Below are 4,558 nucleotides of genomic sequence, written 5' to 3' on the forward strand. Positions count from 1 at the left end.
TCCCTGGACCGAGGGCTCATGCGCTTGGCTGAGAGCAAACTGGGCCACTGGGAGGGAGCAGAAAGGCCCCGGGGCAGCCGGTGCTCAGTGAGCCCCTGATGGCAGCAAGGTGATTAATGCCCTTCTGCTCCCGTGCCTCGCTGCTCGGTTGCCGTGCGCTCAGCCCGCAGGTCCCACACGGCTGGCACCAGGCAATCGGATGCGCAGGGAACGGCGCTTGGTTTTCCAGGTACAAAAGCAAGGATGGAGCTGGTGGTGCAGGGAAAGGGCAAGGCAGAGCCCAGACCCCAACCCAAGGACTTATCCTTAGCAGGGAAAGGGTCGATGAATTAACGCTGCTCCTGGGAGAAGGGGTTTTGTCACCTTCCGCAGCACGGGATCCCGATCCATGTGGGAAAAAGGGATCCGCTGTCTGGGATCAGTGGGTTCTAGGAATCCCAGGGCAGGATGCATTTCCCCTCTGCTCTCCCATATGCAGGGGTCAGGTACCTGCTCCTGCTCCCCTGGCTCTGCCCCACAGGTTACAAGGTGAGGCACAGCTCAGCGGCAGCAGTGAGTGGGAGCGAGTGGCCATTCCTATTATGGGGAGGTGAGAGGTTGAGATTTGCCTGTCCCAGAGGTGAACAAACCCTGTGCAGCCACCCCGAGGGCACAGGAGCTGCTTCGGCCGCACACCAGAGGTACAAGAGATGTTCAGAGGGCTCAGAAGGATGGGCTCCCCTTCACAGGGCCATAGGAAACACCTCGTTCCCTGGCAGCTTCGCACCGGGCAAAGCTCGCTCCGCACTGGGATTGCTGCAGGGCACTTCCTGCGAGCCATTAAAGCGAGCTGGGTAATTAATACCTTCCATGCATGAGGAAAACGAAAGGCAGGTGGGGGGAGGAGGGAGCAGGAGGCAGCTCAGGTTTGAGGGCAGTCGGGGTGGTTTTCCCTTCATGTGTTGTTACTCATTTGGAGCCTCCCGTACGCTGCTGTATTCACACCTCTCGGGCACGTTATTAACAGCCAGGTCCTGTGCAGCACCATGATGCTGTTGGACTGTGCACCTCCCTGCTGCCCGGGCCAAGATCCTGCTGGAGCAGCTCCTCTGGCACTGGGCTCAGTACCAAGCTGCAGCCTCCAAACACCCCTCAAAGCAGCAGAGGGTTACGGGAAAGGCCCCTCAGTGCTAAGGAAAGCTCCATTTCAGCACCTTAAATGCAGTTTCTTAACAAACAAAATGTTTATTTTCTAAATAATAATAATCAAAAGAATTCCAGCCTCGGGGCATTTAGTGAACTGGCTGCAAGCTCATTGGAGCGTGTGTCCATTACCGGCCCCCATTCCAAACCCTGCCACATCCCAGTGCTTCTTTCCGGGAGAGTGAGTGACAGACCCTGATCGATGCTGATTTTGGTCTTAAATAAACACATTGGCCCTGGTTTGCCGGGGAAGAGCGAGGTGTCGGCATCTGGCTGACAGGCAGAGAGAGGCACTGCTCTCGAACGGGCACTGCTTTGTGATGTATTCTCTGTTCTATCAGCACTGTGGCATGGGAGACAGGCGAAAGTCGGGATGTGGCTGTTAGGAAGGTTTCAGGACAGCGGTTACCTCCTTTACCTTGTGTTTTCTCTAGACAGCAAAGTACCTGAGATGGAGTTCAAGTATTCAAACAGCATTGTCCTGCATCAGACATCTCACTGCTGCCTGATCAGAGCATCCAGCAGGGAACGGTGCTTTCGTGTTGACAGCTGCCATCAAGAGCAAAGCCCTTTGATAATTTGCTGAGCTAGCACAATACCCATCAACAAGAGCTCCAGGAAACCCTGAGATTCTTGGAAATACAAGCTGGAAAACTCCTCTTTGGCTTTTGCACCAGCGTTATGTAGCCCTTACAATCATTTCTTCCCACAATCCATCAGTTCAATACATCTCCAATGCCTGTTTCTTGCTTTACTGCAGTGTCAGGCATCAATAGCAGGACAGCAGCAGATGAAGTCTGCTGCTGCACCAGCCCTGGCAGCCTCCTCTGCACAAGGTGCAACTGAGGCCACCCCAAACGCTGCCGTATTCTGGTGGTGGTGATTTCACGAGGTGATTTCGTTATCTCTGCATCTCTGAGCCCTGTGTTCCAAGCTGACTCCAGCCTGGGCAGCAGTGAGGGTCACAAGTTACTGAGCCCAACTGGGCAAGAAATTCCAGGAGAGCAGATTGGGATTGTTTTAATTAAAGGAAAGAGGCAGGGGAAGGGGGGGCAAAGGAACACTTGAGCAGTCAAACCATGTTTTCCTCCCGTGAAGACGAATGGTTTGAGGTAGGATTAAGAAGGCTGAAATTGTCTTTTGAAAGGAATGTAAAAATATAGGAGTTGGGAGTGATTGACAAATAAAGGGCACTCTCCTTTAATTTAAATATGCTCCTAGTTTGTGCTGAATATGTTAATTTATACATTGCCTAAATAGCCAGTAGCTATTGTCTGTAAAACCACATCAGATCAGGGCAGCAGGGCAGTTAATGTACTGGCTAGATGTTATGGGTGGTCAGTGAAGCGATCCGAGCTTCCTTCCACTGCCTCCCAAGCCCTAAATGGAATAGCTGAGCTGTAAAAAACTGCCGGGGGCATAAACCGAAGCTCGTTCTGTCAGCCTTCAATAGGACGAGGCTCTCATTCCCACAGGGACCCTCAGAGAGACCCGGCTCCTGCACCTCGGTGACCCCAGAGCTGTTCCCCTTCTGCTGGGAGCGAGAGAAGGATCTTCTGGAGCCCTGCAATGGGGCTGATTTGAGTTGTGGGGTAGCCACAGCCCAGCCCAGGAGCTGGGGGATGCAGAGGATCTGCAGCACCTTCCAGTGATGCCGTGCTTCTCCTCGTGCCTCAGTTTCCCCATCCGCAGGCTCTCCTCCAGCTGTGTTTGTGACACTGTGACATTTGACAGCCTCTGCCCCCCAGAAGAGCCTGATCCATCCCTGTGCCACTGCCTCCGTGTGCAGCCAGGACTTGGTCTGGTCACTGGAGCCCTTTGTAATGCAGAGAGGATTCCAATTAACAGGATTCTGATATTAATTAAGACAATCTTTCTCATCTCATTTAGATCTCTCCAGGAGCAGGAGCACTCACAAGGGCACTGCTGCTTCCCTGGGCTCCTTGGGAGCCTTCGCGTGAGCTCACACCCCAGGGGCTGCCGTGTCTCGGAGCAAGGATCCTGGATGTCACCTTAAAGGCCCTGGACCACACGTTTGAAGAGCCAAGTGATCAGCACCAGGTCTCACACTCCAGGGACTCCGGGAATGTGCTTCAGCCTTCCCAGGCTTCTCCTTTCATTTCTCATACAAACCTACCAGCCGCAATAGGTGACTCCAAAGGGGAATCTGACCTCTTGCCTCCCACACCAGGCCAGTAACCCGGCAATGTCATGGATTCATCTTGCTTCAGAGAAGTTCACCTTCTCCATTCCCGATGCCTTCCCATAGATCAGCCTGGATTAAGTTTGGAGTGATATGATAAGTAGTAACAATATTGCTGCCTTGCCCCTAATTATTTTCCATATAATTACGTCCCCTCAAGAAACCTTTTAAAGAGCACATTCCCATCAGTGCTCTGGTCCAAGGGATCCCTTTGTTTCTGGAAAGAAATATTCTTGGAGCTGAAGCTTTCATTAGTCTTTGCTAGAGAGACTCCTGCTCAAGCCAGGAGGGTACATGTGCCGTGTGCCCTGCTTGAGGACGTGGGGTGATGCCCATTGAGCAACCAGCCACCAAAGGAAGGTTTTTGCAGGCACCTCAGACTTTGGTTTGTTGGCAGCATGTGGCAAGGAAGAAAAGCCTGGAAGTCCGCTGGAAAGTAGCAGCAAAAGACTCTGGGTTTCACTGTCTTTTATCAGCTTATCACACTTCCCTTTCCCATGTCTTAATCCCGCAGAAGAGCTGCAGCTCTGATGTGTGAAACTAAAACGAGATATTAGATCTCTTGGCTGCTGAGCTCCAAGTGTGAGGCTGTTGGCCCAGGATGTGCCCATTAGGCACAGGGAGGTCCTGTGTTGTCCTTTCATCTCCTGGTGCTCTCCAAACCAGGCCGGTGTGAGGAGAACCCAGTGCCCATGGGTGCACACAGACCTGTGCCAACTTGGAATCTCGCTGTTGGGATTAAACTGCAGCTTCCCAAGGCACACTCTGTGTCTGGGATAATTCTTTGCCTGTGCCACTCTGTGAGTGGGAGCTAAAGGGGCAAACTGGAAATGCAGAACCCACTGCATCCTGCCCTACCTTGAGATCAAGGTTGGGAAGCAGCAGCAAGGACCAGCGTGTTTGGAAGGGAGGAACCAAATGCATGCATTGAATCTAGGCAACGTGGTTTAATATAGTCCATGGTTTTTAAGAGCAAATTGACTCTTCCTTCAGGGTGCTCCAGGGGGGTCCTGTCTGTGGATTTTCCTGTGAGAACAAGCTGTCCCTGGCTGCATTTCCCACTGTCCCAGTTACCTGCTGCCCTCCCATCCCACTGTTGGCAGCGCATCCAAGGGCTGGGATTCCCATGCATGCCCACAGCCCGAATCTGCCCAGATGCGCTCCTGCCTTCCC

The sequence above is a fragment of the Melopsittacus undulatus genome, chromosome 14 (genome assembly GCF_012275295.1).
Source record: "Melopsittacus undulatus isolate bMelUnd1 chromosome 14, bMelUnd1.mat.Z, whole genome shotgun sequence".
In the NCBI taxonomy this organism is placed as follows: Eukaryota; Metazoa; Chordata; class Aves; order Psittaciformes; family Psittaculidae; genus Melopsittacus; species Melopsittacus undulatus.